At 41.5% G+C, this 23,026-nt stretch overlaps 1 long non-coding RNA gene across 1 annotated transcript; it reads right to left on the reverse strand.

Annotated features, from left to right (window-relative positions):
* Nucleotides 1–1,937: 1,937 nt before the first annotated feature.
* Nucleotides 1,938–4,187, reverse strand: LOC311227412. The gene is made up of 3 exons (XR_014619595.1): nucleotides 4,117–4,187; nucleotides 3,611–3,765; nucleotides 1,938–1,998 (listed from the first exon to the last, which is right to left on the reverse strand). It is a non-coding gene; the product is annotated as an uncharacterized lncRNA (long non-coding RNA).
* Between the last annotated feature and the right edge of the window lie 18,839 nt (nucleotides 4,188–23,026).

A 23,026-nucleotide genomic window follows, 5' to 3' on the forward strand; every position in this document is an offset into this window, starting at 1 on the left:
CAATGTATAGCTTGGTAAGTAAATCAATTATGTAATAGACTGGATGATGACTTATGTTCTGCAAAATCCTATTACAAGGGTTGTCTAAGAAGGTGGACCAAGTGGCCAAGGTGGTGTCTGTCTGGTGGTGAAGAAGTGGAGGCAAGCCATAACAAACCACCTCTACTGGACTGCATCTTCATCGCAGACAGGCCCTGAGAAAGTGGCAAAGTGGACGTCACTGTTCAACCACATGCATGATGTCCATACACATAAAGACCCACTGTTTAAAAAGTGTCTTCATGCGGACCATCTCTCAAGAGATAAGAGCAAGTGGTTGAAGCCTCGTATGTACACACTATGGTTATGTGTCAGAAGTTGATATTGTCAAAAGACCTACAGTATGTATGTCTGTCCATCTTTCACGATGAGTATATATTTAACATATTTTTTTCTGAATGCAATTTCTTTTTACCTTTAGAATCAAAGGCTGCCTTCAGACTTGAAAAAGTGCTTCTAAACAAGAGAATCCTGAAGGATGTCGCTAAACTTAGTCCACACCACCAAACGTCTCCATTGGAGTCCTATCACAGTGTCATCTTACGGTTTGCACCAAAGAACGTTGTGTTTCCATTTCTAGGAATGCTTTGCAGGTAATTTAGATTGTGTACAGATGACTAATTATGAACACCTGATGTGTAATCACTCATTATGTAGAAAATAGATGACCTACTAGATCTAAATATATTGCTTATATATATTTTTGTTCTTTCAGACTCTACCTATCTGCAATGCATTTCAATGAAAATGCCAAACGCCCACAAGCTACAAGTTCCACTGGAGAGCCTGCCTTCAAGTTAAATTTTCCCAAGGCAAAGAAGGGGGGCTACACTCTGAAACCCATAAGGGCTGCGGCAACATTCAGTGAGTAAAACATGCAATTTCTTGGAATGTTAACTTATTCTTGGGCACTTGGGTTTAGATTTTTCCTTTTTCCTTTTAATTAACATTTCTATTTCGAGGTCGATTCCATGCCGTATGAGTACAATTAAAACATTTGGTTATTACTCTGGATATAAAATTAACATAGACAAAACAGAGGCACTGGCTATTGGGGGTAACATTTCTCAACAGGCCATATCCCTCTTCCCTTTTAAATGGCCAAGTACTGGTATTTATACACATTTGACCAATTGTATAAAGCCAAGTACACATGATATTTATATATGATAAAGTGGGCTTGTATAGAGCGTATAGGGTTATAAAGGCACTGCATTATATTTATTTTCATCTTATTAGTTTCTATCTTATTTCCCATTTGATTGTCATTTTCTGCATAAACTATATTATTGAAAGACTAAAACTGCACTTACAGTTGAACAGCAACAATAACAATAAAGTTATAAGAATACAAATACATTTAAATAACATTTATAACATGACATGGCATTTTTTATTTACAGACTATGTGAACGAGCTCATGGAGCTCTTGTTTGACAGCGTCATCCTTGAACCGGAGCGTTACATGGAGCAGGTGCTTGAGATTCCCATCCCTGAACATCTGTCTGCACATTTTGACAGGCCTTCGATGGAGGATGCCGTTGCGGGATATGAGTCACGCTTTAATGAAGGGGCGGTCTGAAGCCAGACCAGGCTACTGGTCCAATGAACCTGCTCCCTCATAGTCAGTAATTTTCTTTATTTATCTCGAACATTTCAACCATAAAACAATGAGTAGTATACACTATTACCAACCCATACTTATATTCATTATACACACTCATACCAACCAAGACTCATTATACAGTAGTAACACAAAGGTTTTAGAGTTTTTTTTAATGTTTTTATTTTCTTTAGTCAAGGGGCGGCGGTCTGAAGCCAGTGTATACCCCCTCCTCGTCTGGGTATTCTGCATGGATGCGAAGGACCACACAAGAGGGAATGGCGACCCTCACGTGGCGGCCCAGAAAACCCCAGCACCAGCTGACAAAGCTTCGATAAGCTACATATCTGAAACGACTAAAGAAGAAAAAGAAGTATTTTATTTATGAAAAGGTCCATGAAAAGGAGCGCTGCAGTAGGGATACAAGGACAGTGTCATCTGAAAACTTAACCAGATGCCTTTGGTCATCAAGCGATCTGCAGCTGTCCGTGTACATAATGAATAGAGATTTAATCTTTCACTAGATTACAAAAAATGTGAATCCCTACCCACCTTCAAAACCGCTCTCAAAGAGCACCTACGGGAGGCTGCAATTCTAAACTGGCCACCGTAAATGTACAAATCCTTGTATGAAAGGTGCTATACAACTAAAGTGTATTATTATTATTATTATTATTATTATTATCAGCGTTGGGATATTTTGCATTCCACTGATATAGGCCTGTTTGAATTCCCAGTGGCCGGTGATACCCGGCCGTGCCAGCTAAGTCTATAAAAGAAATTGAGACGCATGCTTTGGGCTCCAATCACTATTGCCCAATGATGTGTCTGTCTAACCCCAAGATTTTTATATATACGGTATATATTCAATAAATTTGAATATCGTGGAAAAGTTATTTTATTTCAGTAATTCGAGCAAAACTCGGTTATAGATTCATTACATACAAAGTGAAATATTTCAAGCCTTTATTTGTTTTAATTTGGATGCTATATTATATTAGCCCAAAATTCAGTATCTTGAGAGTTTGAAGAGAAAAATGTAATATAGAAATGTCGGCCTTCTGAAAAGTATGTTCACTCAGTACTTGGGTTGGGCTCCTTTTGCACAAATTACTGCAAAATAGATAGACTTTTACACTGTTCTAATTTATTGAGCTATGTGTGTATATAAACACATGGTGGCGCTCTGCACCCCACATCATTGTTTAGGGAAAGCCCCGGCTCATTTACTCCCTACATTGAAACAACTGCATTTTGTTATACGAGCAAATGATGTGGACTTCAATTCACCCTGTCCTGTAAACTGTACATCCTATGTGCATTACACAACGGCTACCTCCATCACCTTATCATAAGCTCTCAGTTAACCGATCTAAAGCTTTCTAAATAGTCATAGGCTGATTTTCAATGACCTAACCTTAGTAAATAGCATTTGTACTATTTTGTGGTAAATATTTTGCTAACTAGATATTTTTACTTGTTGTAACATTAGCCTGTAGAGTAATGTATATAGCTAGCTAGTGGTCTATGGAAGATGCTGTTGGAATTTGTGAGCTTGTCTCAGAGTTCAGAGGCAACTGGGCAATGCATCTTGAAGCCACAACACTGGGTCCTTCATGTGGACTATTCTCGTGAACACTGTAAACACTACCCCATTTAATAATTAAAAGTGTTTGGCAAGTCAGTGCTATTTACTCCTCTTATAGTAGTGGATTTATTCCTCCCAGAATTAGTATGTGTTTATGGAAGCCATGTTCAGTTAATCGTATATACTTGAATTGTCACTATTTGCACAACTGCCTTTGTTCATTTACAATTACACAATTGTATGATGTACAAGTAATATTCGCTGGTATTATAATGTAAAATAAATTGTGTTTTGTGCTGTACAACACAGTGACATTCCTTCATGCACAACACAGTATTAAAATACATTATACAGCTGTACTGTTATTACATTATACATACTTGTTTACGCCCCGGATTGGCAGACACCCATAATCTGCCCTGTAAATGTTGTTTGCCATTTGCAGCGAATATCGGTTTAGGCAGACCGGTTCCAAACCTGGGTGGTCTACCATGCACAACGGGGGTTCCGGTGCTTGGTCACATCTTCTCCTGACCTATATAAAACAACACAGTTAGTCCATATATTCACCCTAAACCCTGTCCTCATCCTTCAAGGTCAATCTAAAGAATGTGACATTAGCCAGATGCATGTTTTCTGTAACTGTTAGCCAGTTTATGTTACTCATAAACAGTACTGTATATTTTGTAGATCTGGTATGTCATGAATGTCTAGATGCAACAGTACTGTCTACCTGTATGTCATTTATGTTATGATGAATTGAAAATGGGGGACCCTGATGTAAACAAGACGAAAGTCTTTCTCTGGTCTGCATCCCCTTATGTAATTGAGCTGTACTGTACCCATTCTGCAATCTAAAGTTTTCAATCAATCAATCAATCAATACCTGAGGTATTTCCAGGCAACAAAGATTCTCCACCGCGGTAGGCATTCGAGCACAGTTGCCACAGACACACCTGCAGTGCATAAACGAAAGTGCATATACTGTAAAGTGAACAGATTCAACACAATTCCTACTGTACTTGTAAGACGTGGATGCAATATATAACATTATGCTTCTCTTTTCGTTGGGCATGCTACCTAATTTACCCAAAGAAAACTAACGTTATACCTCGCTATAACGTCATAAATAACTACTAACTAACGTTACTGTTACTGACTGTTGTTAGACAGTATACATTACCCACCACTCAGAAACAACTTGAAGCCCTCGTCGCTCAATCTCGTCCTCCTCCTCGTAGTCGCAGTCGGGGTCACTCTCCGGATCAAAAACATATGCGTGCGCCATGTTTGTTTACGAGTTCACTTTCGCACGCGTAATTGCGTGCACAAGACATTGGGTGTCTGTGCATGCGCATTTTGACTGCCAAGCTTGTGACTGGAAATCTTCTGTTTCCATAACTGTGTATCCAAAATATTCCCCAAGGCTGCCTTATTTAGCTTTTACTTCCTGACGTGAGAAGAGGGACTGTGGGAAAGGACGATCCCTGAGTTCCTTAATTCACACACTAACAAATAGATTCATTTTACACTGTGGGTCAGTGAGACTTACACTATGTGTGTGTGTCTGTGTATATATTAGTGATGTGACGATTCATCGATTTGCATCGGTGCGCCGGCATACACGTTCACGATGCGAGTGCACCGGTGGAATAAGTCCGCGTCGGCTACAATTCAGGCTGAACTCGCGATGCATCTTGTTGTAGCGTCTTTGCATCGGTCAAAAACCGATGCATTCAAATAATTTCCTCTCATCCACTGCACACACACACAGCAGATACTATTGCTTCGCTACTACATAAGGAGAGAGTTATCAACAAACAGTGGAAGTCGAGGAGACATAGAATAGAATTGATCAACATGCTAACGCTAGTAGCCTCTGGCTAACGCCAGTTAGCCATTCAGCTAACGCTAAACTAGTGTCTAACTAACTGACTAAAGTGACTCTGCAACACCAGTACCATTAGTGAGGAGGGGGGGGGGTATATTGAAGACGCTTGACAACAGGGGTTCAAAGATAACTTCACATTTATTGGTTATTCGTTTCTTAATTATATCGCTTCATGCAATCCATCCAGCCTGGCTCCGTGTTGTTGACATAATGGGGCTACGGTCGGAAAGTATAGATGCATTCTAGTGACCTAGTCTAGTGTGTGACATCATCAACTGTCGACGGCAGCTCAGACGGAGAGGGTCTCTCTCTCTCTCTCTCTCTCTCTCTCTCTCTCTCTCTCTCTCTCTCTCTCTCTCTCTCTCTCTCTCTCTCTCGTGTGTTTTTAGCTAAAGTGGATAGAAAAGACAGTTTATGCAAAAGTCTTCTTAGGCACCCAAGAGTTTTCATATAAATTGTCTTACAGTAGATTCTTTTATTTTTAATAATAATATAAGCTGCATATAAGGAATATAAAAGACAGTTTATGCAAAAGTATTCTTAGGCACCCAAGAGTTTTTATATAAATTGTCTTACAGTAGATTCTTTTATTTTTAATAATAATATAAGCTGCATATAAGGAATACAACCAAATCCTGTCATACCATAAAATTGTATCATTATTTTGCATCGTGTTGAATCGCATCGTATCGCCCCCAATCGCATTATGTTGAATCAAATCGTATCGAATCGTATCGTATCTCAACAGGGGGTGAATCATATCGCATCGCATCGCCCGGTGCTTCAAATGTATCATTAATGTATCGTATCGTTGGCACCGTATCAAGATGCGCATCGCATCGGCCTCAGTGAGGAGATGCACATCCCTAGTATATATGGCAATGTGTGAAAGTGTGTAGCGATGTCACTGTGTGTGTGTGTATGTGATGTGTGTTTGTATGTGTCTAACTATCTGTCTGTCTGTGTGTGTGTGTGTGTGTGTGTGTATCTGTTATGTGTCTAACTATCTGTTGTGTGTGTATGTGTGTGTATGTGTATGTGTGTCTATGTGTGTGTGGCCTAATGTCTCTCTCTGATATTTCCTGTTAATTAAAAGCCACCTTACATAACCGCTCTAAATCGGAAAGTGTATGTGTGTGCGTGTGTGTCAATGTGTGTGTGTGTGTGTCTATGTGTGTGCGTAAAGTGTACGTGTGTGTGTGTGTCTATGTGTGTGCGTAAAGTGTACGTGTGTGTGTGTGCGTGTCTATGTGTGTGTGTGTGTGGTCTTCTGAAACCCTTGTGTTCATCCCTTGGGTGCTATGGGTGTGTCTGTGTGTTGGGAAATGTTTACACTCCATATCTAGTTCTCATCTGGACTGCGCTTGTAATGGAAACACACTAATCATGAGGAATGTGAGGGTCATTATGCCTGTCGCCTGTCCTGTTTCTCAGCGCCAGTGACAGATGTAGTTTTACTTGAAGACACTAGTATACAGTTACATATTACATATTCATATACATATAAAGTGTATTTTCCACTACATATCCTCCCTTTCATGGCAGAATGCCATGACAATGCAAAGTGAGTATACATACTAATGATGTTTATACTCCCCCCAGTTACTGAGCTCAGAGACAGAAATACATCGACCAAGCAGTGAAGATCACCGCTCGGGCCTATCTAATTCAGAGACCTACCAATCCGTAAGTCAATTCGAGGTATTCCTGTCATAAGGCCCACAATATGTCAAGCAAACTTCCGCCCTTACAGGAGAAATATTAACTCCCTGATGTCAAAAGTTGTAAGAAAGGTAAAAACTCAACCTATCGTGACTTACTTATGCCAGTAACTTCCCCTTCAATATTCAGTTTAACCATTAAAGGAAAAAAGGATCATATAAACATGATTATTTTACATGAATGCAAAAACAACAACCGTGAATACCTAAAATGGCATGATTATAACAACCACTCTTTATCACTGTCCACTCAATGTCTCTGTCCCATCCATAGTCCATGACTCAGTCTTTTCACTTTTCCATCTTGCCATGCGCTTTCCTGATGTTACCAGACCAGGGACTCAGGCTCGAACCTGCTTAGCTTCTAAGATCAGATCAACCGTGTTCAGGTTGGAATGGCCACAAACCAATCCTCTGTAAGCGAGGAAAGTCTGCAGCGAAGTCCTCCTTCTCCACCTCTGGGCTGCTCGTAGACCCACAGTCTGTCCCATCATCCGTCCAACACCATCTCGCCAGGCCAATGCAACATGTCCAACAGGAAAATTAAAATTACAATTAGAAATTCCCATATATAACTGCTTGTTTACACCACTATTCCCCTTCTAAATTTGATCTAGCCAAGCTCCATTGTATAGTCTCGTGCCAACATTTTCATTGTCATCTTACAAAACTATAATAGTTAACCCCCTAAAAGTAAACATTGAATGCACAACCAATTCTCATTTGACACAATTAGTTGCTAAACCAGACTTGTGCAGTAACTGTCCTAGTGACATACAACCGCTTACTGGACATATCCAATTATATAATACATTGAAAGAAATGATGAATAAGACTCTTCAATTTGTTGGGTTCACTTTGACCACAACTTTGACCACCACAGGTTCTTTGACCTTTAGAACCTGCTTGTGTAGGGTACCCCTTTTTGTCCCTTAGATCCTCCTTTTGGTAGAGTACACCTCTTTGTCCCTTAGGACACACCCCCCTCAGTTGCTAGTGTTTTGTGACTATGCAACTGCTTACTCGTGGTTCTGAGCCCACTGGATGTATAGTTAATAAATCATAATACGTTTCACAGCATAATTACGTTTATTCACTCAGTAATACAGGGCTCCCAAATCATCTTGGCTTCTTGATGATAATAGGAGTTACTTTAGCATTGTAGATGATTCACTCTTTGTAGTAAATATATCACTTTCTACAATGCTTTGAAACACTGAATAGCAGAAACAGGAATAACGAAAAAACTTGTTGAAATATATATCTTCCTGACGCTTTCTTTAATTCCTGAACTTCACAATTCTGAGGAAACAATGTGTGTGCAGATATAACAATAGGCACTGTCGTTAGCACTTTGACACTTTTCTCATGCTTTGCACAACATCACAGTAGTACATCTGCTACATCTGCATATTCCCCACATTGACTTCATCACATTCCGTGGTAAATTCATCACAGCCGTCATGACTATCCTTATAGTTTGGCCCTCAAACTGGGGCACCTTAATGAATGAAAACCTTATTTAAAATGGACACCACACCTACATTGGACCAGTCACAATGAATAGACCAGATGTATTGTTTTGCGTGTTTATATCATAAGTGCGAGTTTTCAACACTAGTCCCTTGGTGTGTCATTACACCTCTGCTACTCCTTGTCTTCATTACTGACTTAATTAGTCACCCGGACTATTAACATATAATCAAATTTGTGGACAATGTTCTGCCGGTCCCTTCTCCTGACGATGAGACCAGTTATAGAGCTATGATTCTATGTGTGTCTAGCCCTCTTCTCATAGACGTGTTTTTTTTATTCTCTGGTCTCTTTTTTTCTTCATAGTGTCGTTGAGGGTCATGTCCTCGTCATATCATATTTTTATGATATTCATATTTATTCTGTTCATGTCTTGTTTAGCCGTGTTATATTGTCACTGGCGTTACTCATTGTATGCCTATGTAGGCTTCCTGTTGCTCTTTTGTACAAAGCACTGTGACATTAAGGGCAACAAGGTGTCACCTCATCTTTTATACACTTCCTTCATATGTCTTTATGGATTATTATATGTTCATACAGTGAGATTGCTGGCAAGACGACCCTCTCAATGGCCTAGCACAGGTGTAGTTGCATTGTACTTAGCTTTGGTTTTATGGCTATGGTGTTTCTTTTTGAGGAGGACTTGACCTTCTGTCCCATGCATCTTCCCCCGGTCACCCCAGGGCCTTCAGTCTCTGCTGGTCCAGCCTCTGCTGTCCCTTCTGCTTGTCCCACTCGGTTTTCCTGATTGTAGAACAAAACACTTATACCATCTGGCTGGCTTGCACATGGTAATTTTGTTGATCATTATCTTATTACAACACTGTCCTTGTTTCCGTCCAGAACTTTCCAGGTGATGCCAGTCGTGCTTCTTTGTCTCGGACTGTTGTTGGACTGGCTCGCCCCACTTTGGTCTCTCTCTCCTTCACAAGATCTTGACAGACTGCCTTTTCTGCACTGTTTGCAACAGGCTGCTAATGCAAAAATCCTATGCAGGACCTTTTAAGCTGTATTGCATGGCCTGCAGTGGCCTGTTTGCCGTTTGCAACAGGCTGCTCATGCAAGTCCTATGCAGGACCTTTTAAGCTGCATTGCATGGCCTGCATTGGCCTGTTATGTTATCTTAGCGCTTTTATTAGTTTTCATGCGATTACCTCATAACAAGTAGTAAGCATTTGCACAGGTTAGTTCTTCTAAGCAGTTCTCCTAATAGTTACCCCCTTTTTCACTATAGGCCTGTGAACTAACCATAGTTAACAGGATTTCCTCCGTACTCTCCACAACCTATTAGAGAAAAACAAAAACAATTGCCCCCGTACTCTCCACAACCTTAGATTAGAGAAAAACAATGGGTTAGTGATGCTCAGAAAACATTATTAGCATCCATGGCGTGCCCATACTTACACATTCACTCCTATCTGTTTACCATAATCAATCAATTCACTTCTTTTACCCACTTTGTCATTTCTCACACAACTCTTGTCTTTATAACGTCTTGTTGTTCTATCTCTTCTCATCCTCCCCCGTTTTCACATTTAACATTGTGAAAATGAAACCTGCTCCATTCTTGTCCCTGCTTCCTACATCCATATTGCCTTTTCCACGTCTCTGGTAATTGATCTTAAAATACAAATCAAGTTCTTTAGAAATCAACAAGGTGTTCCCCAAGAGTCTATTTTGGCTCCGGTTTTATTCCATGTTTTTATAAATGACAATAAAAACATGGAATAAATGACAAATGATAAAGCTGCATCTTTATACGGACGACAACGCCCTGTATACAAGTGCTCCCTCCTTTTTTCCAATTTTTTTTTATTGTTTTGTATTTCTAATCAAGCACTCAAAAACAGCATTTGTCTACCTCAAGATCTTAAGCCGTTTTGAGGCTGGGCTCCAACCACTGTGTGGCCTGGTGCCAACTGCCACATCAACTGCCACATTATTATGCAGCTGAGAAATCTCTTACATCACAGATATGTCATTTGCATTTGACTCAGTTCAGTGAGGGAGGAATATAGAATAGGAATAGGAAGATTGCGGCAATATGAAAATTAGAGATGTATATATCCTATTAATATAAGTCCACATAGCCAGGAAACATTGCTAAACACTGAAAAAGGCCATTTATAAGATAGTTCCCCTTTAAACTTGTTTTAAATGTAAAGAAAACTAAATTCATGATGTTCACAAGGGCTCGCTCACAGCCAGTGAATCATGTTCATATTATTACGCTAAACGAAGCATAGAAAATGTTTCACCCTACACATTACCTACCAAGCCCTTCGCCCCTGGTACCTAGCGGACCTCCTCTATTCCTACATCCCGCCCCGGAGGCTGCGGTCCTCTGACTCCGGTCTCCTCTCCATCTCCACCACCAACATGTGGACTGTTGGTCTCAGAGCCTTCTCTGTGGCTGCTCACCCTCTGGAACTCACTCCCTCCAAACATCCGTAGTGCTACATCCCTGCACTCCTTCAAATCCCAACTCAAAAACCCCTACCATGTCCCTGTGTGATGTATTGCACATCTTACTGCTATCTGATATATTGCAAATGTTACTGCTGTCATATTGGCCAGGTCTCTCTTGCAAAAATCTTGTATCTCAATGGGCCTTCCTGGTTAACTAAAGGTTAAATGAAAATACAAACAAAAATAATTGCTTAGTTTTGTAGGGAGATCCAAAATCACATCGTACAACATGGACCGGTTTGGTCCCCCGTCAGTGCTGTGGGAACAACCAGGTTAACGGCCTCGTCACAGACACTGCAGCATTTGTTGTTTTCTTTTTACTAATGCATGTTCACCCTCCTTTGATCATCTGTATGATAATAAGTGCTATCTATCTATATGTAACAGCTAACCTAATGCTGACAGCTCTCTGCTAATAATTCTGAAGAGCTCCATCTCCATCTCTTTATAAATATTTAGGCACAAGATGGTCTCCAAAAATCATAAACTCTTCGTAGCTCCTCCCCTGTGTGATAGCCATAACTACTGTGGACTCTCGTCTCTTCTACCCTCATCAAACTTCCTCAAACTTCCTACTTACTCTTATCCCCTCTTCTGTTCAACTTAACTTTACTTTCACGTTAAACTCCCCTGTATAAAGCAACTCACTGCTCATGTGTTGTCACTGTATGCAGTGATTACTGTTTGCTGGTTCATACCCTCTAGTACTTTAATTGTCACAGTCCTCTTCTCACACATACAAAGGTCAATAGAATAGGATAGAATAGAAATACTTTTATTATCCCGTGGGAAATTTGACACTGCAAATGTGCAGACAACCCATTTTGTTTACTTTTAACCGTCTATCCCTGCTCTCTCACTACTCATTCTGCTGTTGGTTTTTTAGAAAATCCTTATTTAAGCTAAAATAAGGTATTTTCATATGAAAAAAAACAAACAAAAAACCTTGATCTTTTGATCATCCCCCTCGGTAGGATTTCTCATTCCGTGCTTATCTCCGTCATACACATGAAAGGAGAGAAAAAGTAATATTATTTCATATTCAGTCTTATAATAATAATTTCATCCGTGTCTTGCCCACAGTTTTAGCGGCGAAAGAGTGGCTGGGATTTACACATGCAGAGAACTTGGCCTGTAGCCCAGACTTCCTGTGGGGAAATGACCCTGCTTCCTGCTAGGTGATTGTCTTATTGAAACTCTGTCATAATCACAGCAAAAGCCTTCTTCACTCCTCCTCATCCTCCCTTCCATTCTAACCCTGTCTGTTGCACATTTCTGATGTCAAAACTGTCTGCTTGGGGAACAATAGGAAAACACCCTAAAAACGCTCCCTTCTCTCTTCTCCTGTGTTCAGCTATTGGGCTCTGCCTAAACCCATTCTCACAAACTCACTGCCAAACTCACCACGCAGTTTAGTTAAAAATGTCTTGGGGTCACTGTTCTGAAGGATCAGATTAAACCGAATATATATATTTATTTATATATATATATTTAATTGTATTTGTATATCCCCTGATATCCCTTGTATATTCCTTGTACAATATGCATTGAATATCCCTTCTAGTCTACTGAACATCCCATAATAGTCTCCATTCTACCATTGGACGAGACCTTGGTGCCAGGTCGCCATACCCCTCAGACCAGGTTCAATCGTACCGCTCAACATGTATGGACAAGTCCTAGTTCCGTGTAGGAATATGTCTACCGCACCACTAATGGTACTATTTGTTCATAGTGCGTATATATACTGCGCTATTAAAGTAGAGCTTTCCTTTTAGTCCAGTTCCTTACCCTCCAACAGAGTGACAGACGCAAAAGCCTCCCCGCAAACCACGTGTGGGCAGTAAGGCCAATTCGGCCCAGTATCGGCATTGAGACATCGTGTATATTAATATTTGAATAGTCATATTTGGCACTATATCGTCGAGTTGGACGTATTCTATTAAGCTAATAATAGTCTATTCATATGTAGTGCCTCGTGCGGTAAGAGTTCTATAGTAATCAGCACCCCCATCGTTTCGGGCATCAGCTGGACGCTTATCCAGGGTGGTTGACCCCACGTGAAGCTGCACCCGAGGAGCTCCAGGCCAAAGAGCGAGTGGACCTGTATATTGGATTATTCTACCGACGACGGCTAGCCTTCCCCGGCTTGGATTATGCTTTGAGTACTTTGATTATTCTATGGATAAAGGCCAACACTGCGGTGTGTTGGAAATACCCCCCCCGGAGAGGACGACAGGTGAGAAGACGCTCTACACGACGAGGTCGCCTCAAGTCTCTCCATCGTGGACCGGAGGACGCCGGCCACAGAGAGTCCAACTGCTTTCATCTGTGGATCGAGGATCGCTGGGCACCGGGTCGCACGACTGTGGGCTCTCCCAGGATACCCTCGGCCAGACGGGATACAGCCAGACTCTACCCCCCCCCCTCCAGCTGTCCTACAAGCAGTCGGAACCTCCCCCTAGTGTATCCAGCTATATAATCATTCAAGTATCATTGCTATTGTTCCCTAAATATTCCAGGTTGTATATTTGCTTCCTGCGCAATCAGAGATTGGACATTCGATATTGATCTACCTACGAATACTCATTTGCCATAAAAGTGCATACTATTTCAAATCATAAATGTAATTAAGTGATCGTTGTACATACCCTTTGCTATGTATTATTATTAAACGCAGACTTTCGACTTGGTACATTTGTGTTGGATCCGTTTCATCAGGTGGGAGTGTTTATCATAATTATTTATACCTAGTACTGGGTGGCCAGAGTCTAAAGTACAAGAGGTAGTGGTAGTAAGTATCATATCTAACAATACAGTCAGGGAATTGTACCCCTCAGTTACAGTCACTATAATACCAGAACCATTGTTAAAAAGTCCCAGCAACGTCTTTTCTTTCTTAGGAGACTGAAAAAGTTCACAAATAACAGGGTGATTCTACACACACTTCCACCTGTACTATAGTTTGGTAACATTACAGACCAGGGCCCTCATTCATCAACGTGTTCTACGCACAGATCTGTGCTTACCCTGTGCGTACGATCATTTCTAAGCAAAGAGTGGGATTCATCAATTTCGATTTGAACTTGACTTTGTGCTTACATCTACGCACAGTTCAGACCTGGCGTACCTAGCGCCCAGTGGTAGAATATATTATTACAACAAGGAAATGAGCTTCTGTGCATAATAACACTGGCACGTTCTGTACGAACCGTAGTTCATTATAGTTCATTGTAAAATAGCAACAGTAGTGTAATTATGGTCAAAACCCTATAAATAGCATTTGGAATAATAGATCTTTCTCTCAGAATGAATGCAGCATGGTTTATATAGCGTTATCGGAATATACGGGGTGTAGGCTACTGACTGACTGCGCTCCGCGTAGCTTGATTGATTGAAAAGTTTATAAACAGATTGCAGAATGGGTACAGTACAGTACAGCTCAGTACATACAATTGTTAATTGGGGATGCAGACCAACTTTCGTCTTGTTTACATCAGGGTCCCCCATTTTCAATTCATCATAAATCATAAAGCTCAACTCGTTATTATTCTGCGCAGACCGCAGAAACACGGGAACGTTTTGATTATATTTAAAAGGCTTTACGTTAAACGAAACAAGTGGAACTTCGAAGTTGTAAGCAGAATACAAGTCATATGAATATAGTGTTCTTCCCCCTTTTTACTGTATAAGAAAGAATAGAAAACGCATTTCAATGACACTATAGTGGACAGACTATGTATATGATGGGATTCAAGTTCGCGTTTTTGTTGCTCATAGGCATGCTGTCAGAGTATGATATCTTAATCAAACATTCTAGAACATTTGTCGTCACAGATCATGTCCTAATAGAACATAGGCTATGGCATGGATCGTGATATTGTGTGGACTGTTATTATTACTGTACACCGGTACCACCCATTGTGACAACAGCCTTGTGAGTCCCGCACACAAACATGATGGAATTCAAGTTCATGTATTGAAAGGCAGGCTATCATACATGCAGTGAGATTCATTGTTCTTGTATATGCTCTCGTATTATATTGTTTATATAGGCTACCCAATACTGACATCAAAATAGATTGTAGTATGCCTCTAGAAATCATATGCAGCAGGTAGAAAATTGACGGGAGATCCATCGCGATTTGGAATAAAATTGAGGAGAACTTTAATCCCTGGGGTATTAATCAAACAACACGGGAAAAGGCAGTCATATTCCAGCGCGGTCTTTATTAGCCGACAACAAAATAGATGCATCTAAAAATCATATAGCCAATCGAACACAACTAATAAAGGCATTCATATTACAGCACGGTTATAATGACACACAACCAACGCCAAACAGTGGTCAACAAACGGTCTTTATTAGTATTTTGAGCTGTCCAGGCAGAATTGCAGCAATGGTCTTAGGGAGCCGTTGATATCTGACATCACCGTTTACGAGTCCGCCTTTTATTTATCCCACAATACGCGATAGTGTCTTCTTGGTTCGACAGCAGTGAACAATCTTCGTGGAGTTTCTCAGGGTTCCGCTCGGGTCCGTCCATTATTTCACATCCCATGGGGGGTGTTTCCTCATTTTCATGACCATATATGGATAATCATGCACAAGCATTGACGGTAGAACAAAGTGGTATTCATCAACACGGAGGACCATAGAGCCTGCGTACGCACGTGTGATGAATGCCGACTTCCCTGTGCGTACGCTAGTTCTACATTCCGTGCTTACGTGTGGAAGTAGGTCAAGTTCTATGTCCACGTTGATGAATGAGGGCCCAGGAGAAGAAATCTCTGAACAGGATTGTGCATCTCGCACGCAAGACAATCGGGGTTAGCCTGCCAGCTCTAGACTAGATCTATGGCGCCAGGCTGCTTTCCCGTGCCTCTGGCATTATCAACGACCTCTCTGGTCACCCAGCCGCAGGCCTCTTTGTCATATGTTTTTACATATTTTTTCTGTACTGTTTCTACTCTGCTCCTGTATTGGATTTGTTGTAAACACACAGTGTTTGCTCTGTACCTGTATCCCAATGCGGACTCGTCCATACATGGCAAATACAATCTTTGACTCTGATTCTGATATTTCTTATATTTATGTTTTCACTTTCTTTTAAACTGTGACACAGATATCATTTTCCTCTGCTTTAATATACCAACCTATGTACCTCCCTTCTTACACCTCCCTTATATAAATCGATGCTGGATTAGGATTCTTGAACCAAACAGGTCTTTTCAGGACCGACAACAGAATTTGTAAGTTATTGACATGATTCTATAGGCTTATCAGTTCTAAAACTCTATTGTCGGGTGGGTCCTGTGGGATCCCCTGTTTGACTATTCACAGTCCTCCTCCTCTTCTGCAACTGAGACTCCAGCATGCAAGCTCCGAGCCAAAACTCTCCACTCTGTGCCTATCAACCCTCTGGTCTGGCTTAGAGCTACAGTACGACACACGGCGTCAATGTCTTTTTTTTAAGATAAGGAGTGAAAAAACAAAAAAATCAAGAAATAAACTAAAAATTAAAGGGGGTATGCAAACGCTTCTGGCAGTTGCCATCATTGACAACAACAACAAACATTCAGTTTGCCGCTGAACAACAACAACAACAACAACAACAACAACAACATAGAGTTTCCAGATCATTCCAATTTATCACCATTATTATTCTTTTTGTGTTTCCGCTCTCGCAACGAGTTCTCCAGCTCTCCCATCTCCGCCCCTGTCTACCACCGCTTTCGCTGTTCTGTTCACTCCTCCCAGTCGTCCGTTGGTTCTCCCTGGCAAGTCTGTCAGGTAGTTCCCTGGGTCCGTCCTCAGCTCCGTGAGGTCCTGTCCTAGCAAGATTACCTGCATCCCTCTGCGGCGGGGAAACCAAGTCCACAAGTAACCCTTTAAATTACATCTCCATCAGATCAGCAACCACTGTGTAATTTGACAGTAACAAAATAGAATCTATGGGGGGGACTCCAAATGCAAACCGTGTATAACTAAATCCAAAAATCGGACCAGTAAATATTCAACCAAAGCCCGCTATAGGCCCGTTGGTAGTAACAGACTCAGCTCTGCCACTCCTACTCTGCCACTGTCAGACTGTGATGCAATGATGGCAAACGGGAGCTGCGACTGGAAGCCCCACCCCTGTGGTGCTCCGAACTGCATGTACAACCTGTGTATAACAAACTGTTAAAAAAAAAGAAACCTGTGTTTAATCTCACTTCTACCACTACTAATAATAATAATAATAATAAGACCTACCAACTACAACAAACCTCACCAAATATGATTTTTTAACAGTTGTTTGAATTACTTATCTCTCAGACTCTTTACTCTGAGAGAACCCCAATAACTAATTCTACTGGTGTTGAGCCTTGAGTACTGCCTGTCTCTCCTTTGTCTATTATTAGAATACTCACAGAACCTTGCACAAAGCTCCACCCCTAGATCCTTGCTGTCTATTTCTGAGAATCTCACTCACTTGAGATTTGCTTCCGTCTGTCTCACTCCAATGATCTGTACAGGGCCACTCTAATCAGTTCCCCCAGATCTGTACAGGGACACTTTCTAATAGTTCCCACAGACTACTTTTCCAGGGCCACTCCCTAAATTAGGTTTTACAGTCCAAAAATTACAACAACAATCAGGCTACCATGATTAGCCTTAATTATTGCAACACGTGATCAGCCTGTTATACGCCTTATGCTCAGAGCCGTGCCCAAAAGATCACAGAATGACTAATGACTGTCTCAACATCTACACTCTCTCTCCTAGTGACTCTCAACTAGGGTTGCAATTAGTTCTTCTCTGTTTCACAAATATGACCCTCAGACATCCCACTGCCGGCTATAGATCCGCCATAGATAGATGCCCTGACTCATACAGTGAATACAGTTTTTTGGGGAAAACACAACTTCCTCAATAAGGAATTGATTTATTTATTTATTATTGACAAGATACACAGTGTCATGTCACATGATAGTCTAATTATCTCAATCTGCCATCTCTTATTTCAAGTGTTGGGTACAATGATTATACAAACAATTAATCAAATGACCATAATATAAATCAACTATTTTCATGCAATGAGATTAGAGGACACTTCTGGAGGGTAGCTGCCAATTTATACAACCTGCTATTTAAAAGTCAAGATAGACTGCGCTCACAAATTATAACACTGGGTGCTGAAATCCCGTCGAGTATAATAGAAAAAGAAAGCAATACGCTTGGACCAGCACTCACAGATTTTGGTATATTTAATGGCAGCCTGAAACAAACATGTTTCGGAACGATTATGTTCCTTCCTCAGTGTTAGCCATCAACACTGAGGAAGGAACATAATCGTTCCGAAACATGTTTGTTTCAGGCTGCCATTAAATATACCAAAATCTGTGAGTGCTGGTCCAAGCGTATTGCTTTCTTTTTCTATTACAACCTGCTATTTGAAATCTCCTTCTGTGTCATCACCTCTCATTGCATGGTTGATGGTTGTTTTGGTTCGTTGTTTTGGTTTGTTGGAAAAGGAAAAAGAGAAAAAAGGAATAACAAAAACAATGATTAATTCATTTCACTTTGAATCACAAATATATTTTCTTAACTCTGAGAAGCCTTCCAGAACTAGAAAAATATCTTTGACATGTACTGTATTGTCTGTCTGTAACTTGGTGCATTCGAAGAGTCACAGACCTCGTGGCCCCCACTTTTGTGAGTCGTGAGGCTCCGCCCTCTAGATATTGTCTGTTTGTTTTTAGAAACTCAGCTCACTTGAGATTCGCCTCCGTCCCTCACACACCTACTGCCTCGCTCTCTCTTACATCCGCGCGCACAGCCTTATGGCTTCGAAAAAAGAGAAAAAAGGGAATTCCAAAAATAAAACAAAACCACTAAAACACACACAGAGTCAACTCGTTACCTCTGTCAAAATACAGATCTAGCTCCTTTCCTCTTTCCAGGGCGAGATCTCACAAGATCTCCCCAGAGGAAAAGTACTTAATATGTGCTAACGGACAAGGTCATTGTTACCTCTGTCAAAATACAGATCTGGCTCCTTTCCTCTTTCCAGGGCTAGATCTCACAAGATCTCCCCAGAGGAAAAGTACTTAATATGTTCTAACGGACACTCGTCTGTCTGCATGCAGAAAACAGCTGTTGGCTCCACGCCCAGACCGACCGCTTTTCCAATGCAGCTCACAGTCTTAATCACTTTGGCCCAGTTCAACCGCTATCCAAATCTCAACCAAAACAAGTGGTCTCAACAGATTCCACTGTTCTGAAAACCAAATCCTACCACATCACTATTTGGTATATTTCATATCACTGATTCCACAGATAATTACTGTTCAACAACAAAAAACAGAAAAAGAAAACATTTCTAGCCTTTTAGAAAGAAAGAAAAAGAAAAAAGCACAGCATTTAATTATTCACAATTGAATCCAGTTTCCCATCTAAATTTTTCGTAGGTTATTTTGAAAAACATCTTTCCAGTATCGGTCCGTCAGACAAAAACACAGCATTTTAAAGTAAATTTAGAGAAATCTAACCTTCTGTTTGTTTTATTTGCTAGCCGCTGTATTTTTTGTCTCACGGTCCCAAGTCCTTCAAGTGCTAATTCAACCAAGCTGGCTCGCCAATTATATAGTAGATAAGAGCTGTCCGTTTATAGTTCATATTAAAGAAGACGTCAGAACACAGGATTCAATCGGAAACACTGTGGAGGACAAAAGGTTTATTGCATCGACGATCATCAAGCAGCACAACCCAGAAAATCCTAAAGTCCAAAACTAGTATCCTCTCTTTTATATTGCATTATGACACATAACCTGCATCATGGAAATTCGTAATTGCGTGCACAAGACATTGGGTGTCTGTGCATGCGCATTTTGACTGCCAAGCTCGTGACTGGAAATCTTCTGTTTCCATAACTGTTTATCCAAAATATTCCCCAAGGCTGCCTTATTTAGCTTTTACTTCCTGACGTGAGAAGAGGGACTGTGGGAAAGGACGATCCCTGAGTTCCTTAATTCACACACTAACAAATAGATTCATTTTACACTGTGGATCAGTGAGACTTACACTATGTGTGTGTGTCTGTGTATATATGGCAATGTGTGAAAGTGTGTAGCGATGTCACTGTGTGTGTGTGTTTATGTGATGTGTGTTTGTATGTGTCTAACTATCTGTCTGTCTGTGTGTGTGTGTGTGTGTGTGTGTGTGTATCTGTTATGTGTCTAACTATCTGTTGTGTGTGTATGTGTGTGTATGTATGTGTGTCTATATGTGTGTGGCCTAATGTCTCTCTCTGATATTTCCTATTAATTAAAAGCCACCTTACATAACCGCTCTAAATCTGAAAGTGTATGTGTGTGCGTGTGTGTCAATGTGTGTGTGTGTGTGTGTGTCTATGTGTGTGCGTAAAGAGTACGTGTGTGTGTGTGTCTATGTGTGTGCGTAAAGTGTACGTGTGTGTGTGTGCGTGTCTATGTGTGTGTGTGTGTGTGGTCTTCTGAAACCCTTGTGTTCATCCCTTGGGTGCTATGGGTGTGTCTGTGTGTTGGGAAATGTTTACACTCCATATCTAGTTCTCATCTGGACTGCGCTTGTAATGGAAACACACTAATCATGAGGAATGTGAGGGTCATTATGCCTGTCACCTGTCCTGTTTCTCAGCGCCAGTGACAGATGTAGTTTTACTTGAAGACACTAGTATACAGTTACATATTACATATTCATATACATATAAAGTGTATTTTCCACTACACTTACACCTGGTGACCCCCCCTCCTACTGGCCTCTTACACCTGGTGACCCCGCCTCCTCCTGGCCTCTTACACCTGGTGACCCCCCCCCCTCCTACTGACTTCTTACACCTGGTGACCCCCGCCTCTTCCTGGCCTCTTACACCTGGTGACCCGCCTCCTCCTGGCCTCTTACACCTGGTGACCCCCGCCTCCTACTGACTTCTTACACCTGGTGACCCCCCCTCCTACTGACCTCTTACACCTGGTGACCCCCCCTCCTACTGACCTCTTACACCTGGTGACCCCCCCCCTCCTACTGGCCTCTTACACCTGGTGACCCCCACGTCCTCCTGGCCTCTTACACCTGGTGACCCCCGCCTCCAACTGACTTCTTACACCTGATGCCCCCCACCTCCTACTGACTTCTTACACCTGGTGACCCCCCCTCCTCCTGACCTCTTACACCTGGTGACCCTTGCCTCCTCCTGACCTCTTACACCTATTAGTGTTTCTAGACAGTCGTTACTTTGGTTCAGCTCATATCTCCACCATCCAGTGTGCGTCTTTTCAGGTCAAACAGTCTGACTTTATGAGCAGAGATAACGGTGTACCTCAGGGCTCATCCTTAGGTCCATTGTTATTTTATATATTTGTCAACGATCTCGCACAACTCTCCTCTGATTGTCATACTCAATTATATACTGATGATACAGTAATTTATTGCTCCAAAGCTAATATTTCTCAAATTCAGTCTGCCTTGCAGACTAATTTTGGTTCTTCCAACAAACTGCTATTAAATAAGAAAAAAATTGGAACATTGGAATATTGACAAAGCCATACTTGGTCATTTACTGTACATTGGAGGGGGTTGGGTTAGGACATTTGCAGGGGCCAGTTTCGAATTGCAGTCTCCCGTAGGTGTTCTTTGAGAGTGTTTTTGAAAGTGGGTAGTGATTCACATTCCTTTACAGCTTTGGGTAGGGCGTTCCACATTGATGTGGCATAATTGCGAAACGTTTAGTCCCTTGTTTGAGCCGAATCTGGGTTTAACATGATTTGTGGAGCTCCCTCTGGTGTTGTGATCGTGGTATTCACTGACCTTTGGGAAGTATTTTGACATTTACAGGGGTACCTTGGTCGTGTAGTGTATCTTGTAGACCAGGCCCATTGCAAGTTGCTGTACTCTGTCGTCTACTCTAAGCCATCCTAGGTTGTCAAAGTGGGCAGGGGTGAGGTAGGTTCTAGGAGTCAGGTCAAGCAGTAGTCTGACCAGTTTGTTTTGAGATGTTTGTCATTTTGATTTTAGTGCCTTTGAGGTTCTTTGGTACCATGAGGTGCAAGCATAGTCGTAGTACCCTTGAATGAGTGCTCCTGCCAGAATCTTCAGGGTATTCTTGTTTACCAGAGAGGAAATCCAGTACAAGAATCGAGTTTGTTGGTTGACTTTTTTTATTACATTGGATGCCATTTTGTCACAGGAAAGATTAGCCTCTAGGATGGAACCCAGGTAGGTAATTTCATCTTTCCTTGTGACAATATTGTCACCCACTGTAACTGAGAAACCGTCGGTCTTGCTGAGTTTGTTATTTGAACCGAAGATAATGGACTTTGTTTTGCCCATGTGTAATGATAGTTTGTTATCAGCGAGCCATATGCAGATTTTGCCTAGTTCCGAGCTGAGGGTTTTTTCAACCTGTAACTTGTTCTTGTCAGAGACCAGCAGAGCTGAGTCGTCCGCAAACAGGAACAAGTTGCAGTCACAAGCTGACGTCATTTGCATAAATTAGGAACAGTAGTGGTCCTAGTACCCTTCCTTGTGGAACACCACAGCTCACTGGGGGGGGGGGGGGTAGGGTACCGTTTACCTCCACCATCTGTTCTCTCCCCTCCAGGTAGGATTGTATCCAGCTCACTGATAGACTATCAAAACCAATTGCTTTTAGCTTGTCAATCAGAATGGTGTGATTGACAGTGTCGAAGGCCTTTTGTAGGTCCAGCATGACCATGCCGCAGTATTTGCCCGCATCCACCTCTTGTTTGATGTGGTCGTTCAAATAGAGAAGGCATGTGTCAGTGGAGTGGGATGTTCTGAAGCCAGATTGGAATTCGTAGATTACATTTTTTTCCGCAAGGTACTTTTCGACTTGTTCGTATAAAAATTTTTCCATGACTTTCGAGATGGAGGTAAGGATAGAAACAGGGCGGTAGTTGCCTGGGTCTAATTTGCTGCCCTTTTTGTGCAGGGTTGTTACTCTCGCAATTTTGAAGTCCTTGGGGACGTGTCCCTGTTTTATGGAGAGGTTTATTATGTGTGTGATGACTGGGGTGATGGCGGCTGCTGAGTCTCTGAGGAATTTGGAGGGGATGTTGTCATGGCCAGTGGCCGTGTTCGGTTGTAGGGCGCTCAGTTTTTTGAGTACCTCATCTGTTGTTACCATTTCCAGTTTGAA

The sequence above is a fragment of the Notolepis coatsorum genome, assembly GCF_963971535.1.
Source record: "Notolepis coatsorum genome assembly, chromosome: 4".
NCBI lineage: Eukaryota > Metazoa > Chordata > Actinopteri > Aulopiformes > Paralepididae > Notolepis > Notolepis coatsorum.